Here is a 13572-nt window from a genome sequence, read left to right as displayed (position 1 = left end):
AGGTTTTGTAAAATGAAGAGAGTACAGTCCCATGAAGAAAGAAAATGCAAAAGTTAAGAAAATGAATAAGGCAAATGATACGGGAAGTCATAAACTACCTTTTCTTCGGTAGACCTTAAAACTCAGCGGCATCCACTGGAACCTGCCTCCCAGCATATTCTTCTTAGCACATTCAACTAACCCTGGCTCTCATACCTCACAGAAAGGACAATACACGCCTAACCTACCCTAGAAAATCTGCACGCTGTTATTGCAAAGCAAGAAATTGTGTTGCCAACAACAAGAAAAAAGGACAGTTACAGAGAAAAGGCAGGATTTGGAAAGGAAGTGTGATGTCTCCTTTCTCAGCCCTCACAGAGGTTCTTGTTGTCGTATGAAGTGTGAAAAGCAGATCCTGGGGCGTTAGCCTCGCCAGTCCCTAAATCACATCGTTACACAGTTCCAGCTGCATGTAACCTCTTGTTCTTCGGTTTTTGTTTTGTTCGCATTTTATCCTTGCAGAAGGTGAGCAGTTTGTTTTCCATTCCTCATGACACCCTTGGAAGGTGTACTTGTAACCTCACGTCTGATGGTGCAGACTTACATCCGTAGGGCTCTTAGACTACTGACCAGCTCGCATGTCATACCCTCAGTTAGGCATGTTAACATTCATAGTAGGGGAAAAATCATTTTAGAAGGAAATAAATATCCACTCAAACATAAAGCTCTTATTTTACTCAGGCCTTTTCCAAGCAGGTTAAAATGCTCTTAAAATGAGAAAGCATTTGGTTTTACTTATAATCCACTGGGTTGTTGCCAAATGAGTAAACGCGTCATTTGCTGTTTCTCAGAAGAATTCGCTACTTCCCGTCAAAGCAGCAGCACCCACAGTGTTAGACTGAGCATGCAGGGTCTCCTCTCCTCGCCCCCACACGCCGAGTTTAAGAGTATAGCCTGAAGCTCGTGAGTAGCTTACCTTGAAATGTCTTTGATGTCTCTTTGTCTCAAAAAGCAATGTAAATTTTATATTCAATATTATCTGCATTTGTTTTAATATAAAAATGTTTTGCATTACCTACTTTTTTTTTCCCAAAAAAAAATCTTCAAGTAAAGATGATCTAGGAAACTGCCATGTTTATGACCTGTGGCTTCTGTCTTCACACACGCCTGCCTAGTTGGGGAGCCTGTCTGACTATGAGAACCAGTCTGCCACCAGAGGGCGCCAAGGCTCCAGTTTTGCCTTTGAAAGTTGGGCTGTGGAAAAATTTCACCAAGGCCTGGGATTAGTCAGCACACTGGCCGATCCAGCTCACTGCATCCAGGCTGTCGGTCCCATAAGGGTGCTACACCTGTGCTTATTGTTCGGTTGCGTCCAACTCTCTGTGACCCCGTGGACTGTAGCCCCCCCAGGCTCCTCTGTCCATGGGATTTTTCAGGCAAGAGGACTACATTTGTGGTCCTCCATGAAATTTTATAAGCCATTAACATACTCAGAAGTTTATTCCGGGTCTGGTAAATGCAGGTATGTAGGTACTTTTAAGAGACACACAAAAAATGAAGTGACTCATAATGTAAATCATGTAAACCCAGATAAGGGTTATCTTGTGTGCTGTACTTGTGAAACTGGTACAGGTGGTTTGGCTTGGCAGGGCTGAGCTAAGTTGCCAGGAAGTATTCCCTCTGGGGAGTGTGCTGGTCACTGAAGCTTGACTGAAGGAGAGAATGTGGAGTTTCCTGGGACTTGGGTGCTTGTAAAAGTACCAGGCTATACAGACAACTTTAGGATGAAAGAAACTTTAAACCTAGTCCTGGATCCCAGCTTCTCATGTTACCTAAACATACTGTAGTTTTGCTGTGATTTCCTCCTCTAGAAACGTCCTCCTTCCCTCTCCCCCTTGAAGTGTTCCCTATATGGTAAAATTCAGTTTTAGGGTCATCTCTTTGTGAAGTCTCTCTTAAGTCCTCTCAGCTGGACAAGATCTTTGCCTTCAAACTCTTCCTCCCCCAAGGCTTGTAATGATATTGCCAACTAAACAGACAGAAGAGAAACTACACCACACACTGAGTTCAGGGCTTACACAGCAGTGGCATCGCTTCTCTCTGATCTGAAAATCTGTGGGAAAAAATTATATTGATCCCTTTAAAACAGGCCCACTGAAACAGCCTCCCTGGGCTTTATGGGAAAAGTGTAGCTGGTGAAGTGAGAGTGCGTGAAGTTGGTCAGTTTAAGGTGCCGTGCGTGGCAGACACGTGGCAAGCGAGGAGAACAATGGTAGTGACTGTACCGCCTGCCATGGAAGCTTGACTTCTCATAATCTTTGGTACAGTAGGTGTCTCCACTTTAGAAATAAAGAAAATGAGACTCAAGTAACTCATTCAGAATTATATAGCTAGTATGTTTCAGAGCCAAGTTCAAACCCGAGTCACATTCCAAGGCATGTTTGCTGCTTCCTAGGAGCAATGAAATGCTGAGAGAAAGTAGCCAGTCAACCGAATGGTAAGGGGTCCATCCATCTGAGGACAGGTGCCCTCCCTTGTAGTCAAATCAGTGGACCAAAGAAAAGAGCCTTCTGCAGGATAGTGTAAAACGGTCTTCAATTAGAAGAGACCTGGTCTTTTGCCTCTGCAGAATGATAAATAGGTGAAGCAACTGAAGATAGAAATGATCACCGTTACTTTTCTAGGCTATTGGGATTTATACAGATGGGACACTTACTGTATGGGAAGGCTTTATTCCTATGAGCACATCAGTCCAGTACATCTACTCCCCATTTGAAGGCTAACAGTTTTTGAAAGTGATTTATTTACATGTCAGCTCCTCACTGGATTCTTTTTTTTTTTTTTTGCCTTGGCTCATGGGATCTTAGTTGTGTAACTAGAAATGAAACCTGGACTCTCAGCAGTGAAAGCATGGACTCATAACCACCGGACCACCAAGGAGTTCCCTCCGTGGATTCTTCTGAAACATACTTCCTATTGGATGGGTTCATTCGTGCTGCCTCCCTAGGTGCCATGGTAATTTGTATCTTTGGACTTTTGGGTGGTTTTTTTTTGTTTTGTTTTCTTTTTAGTTTCAGTGGAGCCATGCAGCTCTGGGATCTTAGTTCCCCAACCAAGGATCAAACCTGCGCCCTTGGCAGTGAGAGCACAGAGTTCTGATCACTGGGCTGCTAGAGAATTGCTCTGGAGTTTGTTTTTGAAAGTAGACAAAGATGGGTGTCTCACTCCTCTAGAGAGATTTTTTTTTTTTTAGGGTTAAGGATGTCATATGTGACATCTCATTTTTTCTCCCTCTCTTGATCCCTCATTTTATTGTCTCATCAGACTTGAGAGAATTAGAGTCTTGAACTCTGATTTTTGTCCTAGAGAGAAAGTTTCAAATGAAAGATCCTTTTGCCACCAGTGCCCCCCCAGCCCAAAAAAAAGAAATCTTTGCAGAAGAATATCTTGGCCAGTAGCAGCAATTAGTTTTCTAAAGCAACTGTTTCCCTTCCAACCAACTTTGTCCATATGAGTCAGCTTCCTCCTCTGTTCACTGCCTTCCCACGCTGTCTTGGGGAGGCAGGTCTTCCAAACACATTGTCATGAGAGGAAATGTTGAAAAGCCCTTTTGCCTTGGTCTCATAAGTGGATTCCTCTGCAGCCGGGGCCCCAGTCTCCTGTCTGGGATCAATTAGTCAAATTTTGTATTAAAAACCACAGTTGTTCTGGAACCAACTTACTACCACCCCAAAAAAGCATGTTTCCAAGTAGATTCAGATTAGTACCACACACCAAAAATGGCTGAAGACAGTGCTTTGGAAAAGGGGGAGAAAGAAAAATGTGACCTGGAAGAGTTTTTGAAGACGCACCAACTACCCGAGGGAGAGTAAGTAAGGAAATAAACCCGCCCCATGCAAAATCCAAGAAGCCGCCTGGGGTGAGAGAACCTTTTCTAGCACTAATTTTTGCCTCCCTCGGGCAGCCAGAAGAATGGACTGTTCCCTGGTAATGCCACATTTCCACGGAAAAATCTATTAGGCTTTGCAGTTTTTATTTCCAAACTGAGTAGTACGAAGAGCTAGAGGTGAGATAAGGACAAGCAGCAGAAGTGTGCCTACTGACTTTCCATCCTGTCTGCAGCCCTGCCTTGCTGGCACCCCAAAGACTGGTGAGTGTCCTCTGGCTGGAAGCGAAAAAGGAGGTGAAAATGCAACGACAGCCGCGCCTCACGTCAGACAGCTCCCCACCTCCTGCAGTCCAGCATCTCAGACCCTTGCTCCCGAGGGGACCGCACTTAGAGTTTATACACAACCCTCAGCCACTCATCGAGAGAAGCCCTGCCACGGGGGCAGTGGGGAGGTACTGCGTCTCCATGGCCCCTGGGCCTGCCTGTGCACTGAGGAAAGGACGGAGTCTGACGAGAGCATCAGAACTAAGGAAGTGGGGAGGATTAAATAGAACCATGTGTGAAAAACCAAGGCCTGGGAGTGCCCTGCCAGTCCAGTGGTTAAAACTCCACGCTTCCAGTGCAGGGAACATGGGTTTGATCCCTGGTTGGGGAACTAAGGCCCCACCCTGCATTTTTTTTCTTTGAGGCCAAAGAAAAAAAAGCAAACCCTGGTATACTTGCAGTGATGCCTGTTGGACAGGCAGAATGTGCCAGAAGTTGAAACCAAGCTCCCTGGGATCCACAAGAGGAAAAGCTCACATACAGTTGGGGGGACTCCGGGAAGACTTCATGGAGGAATGGACTTTGAGCTAGTTCTCTAAGGGCAGGTCGGCAGGAGGGGAGCAGTTCCCACCTCTGTCACTTAGCAGCCCTGTGGCCTGGGACTAGCTATTTAGTTGTATTAAGGTTCAGGCTCTTCATCTCTAAAGTGAGGGTAATGCTCCTCTTGCTGCTAAGCCGCTCAGTCGTGTCCGACTCTGTGTGACCCTGTAGACGGCAGCCCACCAGGCTCCCCCGTCCCCGGGATTCTCCAGGCAAGAACACTGGAGTGGGTTGCCATTTCCTTCTCCAATGCATGAAAGTGAAAAGTGAAAGGGAAGTCGCTCAGTCGTGTTGGACTCTTAGCGACCCCGTGGACTGCAGCCCACCAGGCTCCTCCGTCCATGGGATTTTCCAGGCAAGAACACTGGAGTGGGTTGCCACTTCCTTCTCCAATGCATGAAAGTGAAAAGTCAAAGTGAAGTCGCTCAGTTGCGTCCGACTCTTAGCGACCCCATGGACTGCAGCCCACCAGGCTCCTCCGTCCATGGGATTTTCCAGGCAGGAGTACTGGAGTGGGTGCCATTGCATTCTCCGAATACTCTCACGGGAGCATAAACTTGAGTCCAGTGTCACAGTAACTGGAATGTGGTCGCTGTCGTGGTTATTTAAGAACTAGAAGGTAAGGTGACACTGTACCAGTGCAGATGACGCGGGCAAAGTCACAGAACTAGTGAAGGTGGCAGGCTGAGGGAAAGTGGAATTGCATCTCCACTGACAGTCCTCACATTTCTTCAGCGCTGTTTTTCTGCGCTATTGCAAGCACCCAGGACAGTCCCTAACACACAGTCCTCAATAAATGCTTACTCAGGATCTTCAGATTCAGTGACGTCTCAGCCCACCTCCCCGAGCCTGCGCTGCTGCTCGCGTTCTCACACTTTATTCCGCACTTGCGGATCACCCTGTTTCCCAGGCTGAAAGCTCAGAGATGACCCCGAGTCCTGTCTACCCCTCCCTCTTCTCAGAAGTCGGGGCTGGACTCTCAGGTGCCTCTTGAGTTTGTCGTCCTCCCTTTGTCCCCACTGCCTCGGTGCGTCATCTCTGCTCAGCTGTCGTGGCGGCCTTCGATCTTGTCTTCCCGCCACCAGCGCAGGACAGGGGGCAGTAAAGCAGGGGCTCTGTGGCGGGATTCAGTTGCGGAGGATGGCTGCCCCTTTCCTCTGCCGGCGCAGGCTTTTGGCAAGGGACAAATCACCTTCTGATGTAAGTTTCCTGAGACATCCTGCCCCAGAATCTGTAAATTCATGCACCTGACCCACGTCAGGCAGGCGATTCTCCAGCCTCCTCTGCTCTGCGCATCTGTACCTGCTCCCAGCTGCTCTTTGTATCTGTTCTCTTCCGCTGGAGTCTTCCGCAGGAGGAGCAAAGCCGGGAGACAAGGATATTTATAAATAGAAAGTGGGTGTAGAATTCTGCGGTGGCAAATGTTTTTTAAAAAGGCTAATTCCATCTCCTCCACCATTTGAGCTTTCAAATTCCTGTCCACCTCCTCATCTTTCATCTTTTCCCAAAACTTTCTGCACTGTCCTTGGTCAAGGCCATGATCAACTTGGAAACCATGGTGGTTAAGAGGTGTCGCCTGGAAAGAGGTGCTCCTATAGACAACCATACAGAGTAAAAGCTGTCAAGATAGTATAAGGTGGTGGAGGTGGTTTAGTCACTAAGTTGGGTTCGACTCTTCTGTGAATCCATGGATTGTAGCCCACCAGGCTCCTCTGTCCGTGGAATTCTCCAGGCAAGAATACTGGAGTGGGTTGCCATTTCCTACTCCAGGGGATCTTCCCAACATAGGGTTTGAACCTGTGTCTCCTGCATTGGCAGGTAGGTTCTTTACCACTGAGGGAAGCCATCAGGGAAGCCCTATTTACCACCTAATAGTAGAGCATTAATTGGTGTCCTACTACATCATCTGCTGATGTATCCATTAGCTTCAACCCATAAAACAGCCATATAAACAAAAAACAATCCCATTTTATTGATAGAAAAGTGAAGTTCAGGTTTAACTGATTTGCCCAAGACTGATGAATGACAAAACCAGGATCCAGATCTGGGCCTGCGAACCTGGAGAATTTCTAATATGTCATGCACATATACTGAGTTCTATTTTTCTACATAAAAATAAGGAAACCGATTTAAACAAGGAGGTAAAAATGAAATGATGAGAGAGAACTTGTGATTTTATAACCATGTAGAGAGAGAGAGAGAGAGAGAGAGAGAGAGAGATATCATTGTATATCATGGTTGCATACTCAAGCCCAATAAACTGGCTTAATTAACAGATGGGATTTAGATACTTCCCCGGCAGTCCAGTGGTTAAGATGCCTTGAGTCCAATGCAAGGAGTGCAGTTTCAGTCTTTGGTCAGGGAACTAAGATCCCACACAGCTCACAGTGCAGCCAAAAAAAAGGAAAGAAATTTATTGGCTCAAGCAACAAAAATGGCCAGGTTAACATGTTGATGCAAACAAAGGCCTCAGGACTCCCACAGGCCACATCCCTCCAGCCCACCTCAGCCTGGTTTCCCTGACTCCACTAGGCAACTAGATGATAAATAGCAGCTTCACTCACGTGCTCATAGAGCTTGTAATTTCAGAATAAAAATCTCTTAGGGAAGTTCCATCTGTAAACCGTTCCATCTGTAAACCGTTCCATTCAGTATGTCTCAGGGATGGAGTACTCTACTGGCCAGAGCTGAGTCAGCCTTACTGAATGCATAAGGAGTCGGCCCTGCGTATCTGCAGATTCAAGGGTCTAAGGGTCACAGGGGCCTGGCTCGTCACAGGAAGGTTCACCAGGCACAGACATACACTGCAGGGTGTCCGGAAGACCCAGCTCGGCCAGAAAGGGGAAGGCAGCAGCACAGTCCACCAAGAACGTACGCTGTGAAAACCAGGAGCCTGAGGTCAGCACAGGGGTTGATGGGTACCGAAAACTTATGCACAGGGGTATGTGTGTGTGTGTGTGTGTGTGTGTGTGTGTGTGTGAGTGTATAGTTACTCAGTCACCCCATCAACTCCATAATATCCCCATTTTTCAAGTGAGAAAAAATGGAAACTCAGAGATACAATTTGCTGGGAAGGGACAGAGCTAGAATTCAGATCTGGATAAGCTTGACTCCGAATCCTGCGTGTTTTCCATGCAGAATGCCAGCCCCGGAGAAGCCTCTAGGTGAGACTGACAGGTGAGCGCTTGGAGCTAGCAGCCCTCAGGAGTCCACTACGCCTGCCCAGCCCCAGGATGGGGGCTGGCAGCCACAGTCCCGCACAGCTCCCTGCTGAGCCACCCTTGACGAGCATCAGCAACCAGTGCCTCTCCCAGTGGGAGGACGCTCCTACCAGGGAGCGGCTCTGCCAGCCTGATCTCTGACCGTGGGAGAGAACCGCCTGGTGCTGTCGGTGACACAGACAGGTGAAGGAAGAAGGAGAGGCGTGTCGGCTGTGGGATGACTGGGCGAGACAATAATAGAGTCCTAGGAAAATAAATGAGAGAAAACTTACGATCTCACGTTCAGAGATTTAAATGGGAATGTGGCACCAGAGAGAGAGGAGGCTCTGAAACAGAAAATGAGGACAGCCTATCTTCTCTGATGGCTCAGATGATAAAGAATCTGCCGGCAATGCAGGAGATCCAGGTTCAGTCCCTGGGGTGGGGAAGATCCCCTGGAGGAGGGCATGGCCACCCACTCCAGTATTCTTGCCTGGAGAATCCTATGGACAGAGGAGCTTGGCAGGCTCCAGTCCGTGGAGTTGAAAAGAGTCGGACACAACTGAATGACTAACACTGATCTGCAGAAAATCCTCGGACAGGAAAAGGGGGAAACCCAAAGAAACCAGCAGAGCTGTGCAGAGAGCTCCCTGACAGGCTCACAAATCCAAAGGCAGATGTAAGAGGAGGAAGGTTGAAGTCCTGGATAAGCTGAGACTTGAAAGAGTTCAGATAGTAAAAGATGTTCTTGGTTACATTCGGAGAAGGTGTGGATGACATGTCAGGTTAGCAGTTGTTGGAAAGCAGGATACTCAACCCCGATTTTCTTCACTCTTCATAGAAGAAGAGCATTTCTAAACTGGAGTGAGGCAAGAAAATGTGGGATAGAGGAAACTGAAACTCCAGAGAAAAGACAGTAAGTAAACCCAGGCACCCATTTAAATAAGTTGCAAGCCTTTCCTGGTGGTCCAGGGGCTTGGACTTCGCACTCCCAATGCAGGGGGCACAGGTTCAATTCCCTGTTCAGGGAACTAAGATCCCACATACTGCATGGTGCAGCCAAAAATAAAAAATAATAAAATGAGTTGCAAATCCCAAGGTGTTAAACTTTGCAGAGAAGATCCTGGAGCCCTTGCCAGTGTACGTGAGAAAGCCGTGCAGAAAGGAAAGGGCCCTCAGTGCCTGATGGCTGTGAATGTCCTGGTGTTACAAAAGAGGAAAAGGTAGATTCTGGAAACTCTAGGTGGGTACGCTTCAGGTGAATCCCCAAACTTATTCTAGAATATAATGAACTGGGTTTATATAATTAAATTGGGTTTGAGAACACCTAGAAAAAGAAAGTGGCAGAAAGTGAAGAGGAACTAAAGAGCCTCTTGATGAAGATGAAAAAGAGTGAAAAAGCTGGCTTAAAATTCAACATTCAAAAAACTAAGATCATGGCATCCAGACCCATCACTTCATGACAAATAAATGGGGAAAAAATGGAAACAGTGACAGACTATTTCCTTGGGGTCCAAAATCACTGCAGACTGGTGACTGCAGCCATGAAATTAAAAGACGCTCCTTGGAAGAAAACCTATGACAAACCTAGACATATATTAAAAAGCAGAGACATCACTTTGCTGACAAAGGTCCTTAAGAGTCAAAGCTATGGTTTTTCCAGTAGTCATGTATGGATGTGAGAGTTGGACCATAAAGAAGACTGAGCACCAGAGAATTGAATTGTGGGTTGTGGTTCTGGAGAAGACTCTCGAGAGTCCCTTGGACTGCAAGGAGATCAAACCAGTCAGTCCTAAAGGAAATCAACCCTGAATGTTCATTGGAAGGATTGATGCTGAAGTTGAAGCTCCAATACTTTGGCCTCCTGATGTGAAGAGCTGACTCATTGGAAAAGACCCTAATGCTGGGAAAGACTGAAGGCAAAAGGAGAAGAGGGTAGCAGAGGATGACATGGTTAGATGGCATCACTGACTCAATGGACATGAGTTTGAGCAATCTCTGGGAGATAGTGGAGGACAAAAAAGCCTGACTTGCTATAGTCCATGGGGTCCTAAAGAGTCGGACACGACTTAGTGACTGAACGACAAGAAATGAAAAGAATTGGTACCTTCACTAAAAAACAAGATATTACCAACAGAAATCCACTTTGTTATTATTTATTTGGAAAGCCACTAGGAATATTTCCTTGGACATATTGTACCCTGTTTCCAGTTAGACATCAAATGTCTTTCAGTCGAGACAACCAGGAAAACAGTGGCTACTCCTAGATCGCCCATCTGGTGGGCTTCTAGCCCATCTAACCCCTGTGCTGCTCCCCTCAGGTTGCTTATTCAAGGGATGCAAATCCGAGGAGAAGCCTTAAAGTTCATGCTTCTGGATTCTGCATTTGGTCAGCTCAGTGGTTAATCGTGTCTGTCACACTGGAAATGCAGATGGCACCACTATGGGGAGGAAAAGCTAATACTTGGATGTCAGAATCAAGACCCTAAAATATCTTAAAACAGTGGGCTGAAACTAACCAGGTGAATCTGAAAGAAGTGGAAAGACCTGCGTTTTTATGTATTTTTAAAAACTCAGCTGCGCTAGCTAAGGATGAAGGCAGTTTGGCTTGATGGTACATATGAAAAAGGCTGAGGGCTTTCAGCTGACTCAGGTTGAATAGGAGCCAGCAGGAACCCAGCAGCTGCTTAAAAAGATACTGATTCTCCCTGCCTTTTTAAATTTTAGGTACAAAAGGGTGGAACAGTGAAAAGTATGTCTTTCTCCCATAACCATTCCTCTTGCCTGGAGGCAACTGCTATTAATGGTTTCTAGAAGATTCTCTCAGAGGTATTTTATGCACAAAAAAAGCAAATGCATACTTAAAAAAAAAAGGAAATGGTAGTATACTGTACACTCTTTATTTCCTTAAAACAATATTTATTTCATAATTCATTAACCTGTTTGATTCATTACTCAAAGATACAGACCCAATGTATACTCAGAAATGGTCATAAAGATCTCTCTCACCTAATAAACTATTACTTTATACATTAGAATTACCAAAAAAGTTATTATAATAACTAACAGTATAGCTATAACACTTGCAGCATGGAGACCTGAACTTAAAGCAATTCTCAACTAAGTCTTGAATACAAAATGCATAGGATTTAACAGATTTTTCCAATATATTGCAATGGGTTGGTCCTAAACTCTTCTTCTTGTTTAAGTGGAAACTCAGGGGAACTCTTTCAGGAAAGCATCAGTGGAAAAATGGAATTCTGGATTAAAAAAAAGTTTTAGGAAATTTGAGTCACAGGAGAAAAGAGGTCATCCTATTGGGAAAGCAAAGGAGGTACAATTATTTCCTTCCATGAAACTGTCCTCTCCATTTATAACAAGGTATGACTTTGAGGGCCAAGTACAGCCGGAGCAGACTTATGGAAAAAGAAGCCTGATGAGTAGTCTAGCCTGTACTGGAGTTCAGATTTTACACGACAGCAACAAAATAAAATTTTCAAACAATACACATGAGGATTTTGGAGCAAAAGACTTAACCAGCATTCATTCAACAAATATTTAATATGGAAGTCATATTCTAGAGTGTATAGATGAAAGATATGTTAGAAATGATAAATGCCACAAATAAACAGAAAATAGCAAGTTGTTTGCTTTATTTTATTTTATTTTTTTTAGGGTTGATGTGATTAGGACTGGGTTATAGACAGTTGTTAGGAAATATTGTCTCATTTGGTGATATTCAAGCTAAGACATAAAGGAGATGCAAGACTCATGTAGAAAGCCAAAAACAAAAAGCCAGCCAAGAGTTGAACAATAATGTTTTAGACAGGGGAGCGAATGTGAGGGAGAGAAACGGCACATGCAGAACGCAGCTGCTATAATCCATGACTTGTGGAGGCGATGCACAAAGCATCTTTAAAGACCAGATGACCACAGCTTGGCCAAACTTCATTTCAGCTACATACCGATTGCCTCAAAACAAACGTATACCTTGTTTTTTCCACTTACCAGTAAATCTTAGAGATTATTTCATATCAGTATGCAAAATGAGTCCTCATTCTTCTATAAACAGAGTTATTAGTATTCTGTGTCTCAGAATTTATTGGATGGGTCCTCTATTGTTATTGCAAACAATGCTGCAGTGAATAACATGTCATTTCAGATGTGGGTATATATCAGAGTAACAGCTTTTCAGGAAGTAGAATCAAAGAGTTGAAGGGCATGCATACTTTAAACTTTGGTAGATAATGTCCAGTTATCCAGCGGTACTGGTTGACCATCCCACTCAAAGGGTATGAATGTTTCTCTACCTCCTCACCAACAGAATATGTTATGAACCTATTGATCTTAGATAACGTGAGAGGTAAAAAAAGGATGGCATCTTATTCTGAGTTACTTGTATTTTCTTTTTTATTAACTGTTTACCCACTTTCCTACTGAGTCGTCTTTTCTTAGAGCTCTTATATATTAAAGAAATTTGCTCTTTGTGCTATGAATTACAAATATATTTTCCAGTTTGTAGTTTGTCTTGACTTTGCTTCTGGCAGTTTGCTATGTTAATATGTTTTCCTTTTAAGCTGTAGTAAAAAGCTTAAATTTTTTTTAATGAATTCTGGATTTTATGTCATACTTCAAACGTGACTGAGCATGCAAACATGTATGTATATATGATGTATGGATCCAACTTAGAGCTTTCTAGGTGGCTACCTAGTCATTGCCCTACAGTTTATTAAATCACGTGTTTTCTCTGAACTCCCACTTTTATAATATGTATTTGTCTTCCAATACATATACATATGTATTTATAATATATATGTATAATATATATAATATATAATATAAGTATGTATTTATAATATGTATTCCAATATTTATTTGGAAAATTTGAAAGAAATTAAAGTTTTTCTTGATATTTTAAATTACTTTTCAAATGAAAGGACTAAATATTCATTGTAGAAAATTTGGGAGATAGAAAACATTTTACAGAGTAAAATGTCCCTGAACCCACCATAAATAACTAACTGTTTTGGTGTTCATCCAGTCAATTGCTGCATAGTTATATTCTCTACCTAATTGATGACACTATGTAAGTACCCACCCCCCCCCCAATTTTCCAGCCCCCAAAGGTAGTGTGATCTCAGTGCTCAAAGTGGAACCAGTCATCGTCTGACCCAGGCTGAACTCTTCCCTTCCTGTCCTCCCAGATGCCAGCGAAAGAGGCGGAGTAAACGCTTTTGACTCTTCCAGTTTCTTTACTTGTCCCTCACCTTCTAGTCACCAGGTCCTCCGTGTTTTCCCTCCAGAGACTCACAAGCCCTAAATTATGAAGTCTGCTCAGTGTACATCCACAGAAACCAAGACCCGGGGAGAGGAAATAACTTGTAAAAGTTGGAGTGTTTTTAACCTCAAGAAACAGAGAACTCTACTCAAAATGGCTCCAACGTCTTCCACAGTGAGAGGGCCCTCGGGAGGGTGTGGAGTGACCTGTGCCTCCAATCCCCTCTGCCAGCGTGGGCCAAGAAGGACCTGAAACAGCAGCTCAGATGACGAGTCTGGGTTCGCGGGGAGACTCAGTCACTGTACTGCCTCTTCAGTCCAACTGTGACACGTTCTAGTTCCCCCAGCCTTCCAACTGTCTAA

This window comes from Bos javanicus, chromosome 15 (assembly GCF_032452875.1).
Source record: "Bos javanicus breed banteng chromosome 15, ARS-OSU_banteng_1.0, whole genome shotgun sequence".
NCBI classification, from domain to species: domain Eukaryota; kingdom Metazoa; phylum Chordata; class Mammalia; order Artiodactyla; family Bovidae; genus Bos; species Bos javanicus.
The sequence above is the reverse complement of the archived record's forward strand: the minus strand, read 5'-3'. Positions refer to the sequence as shown.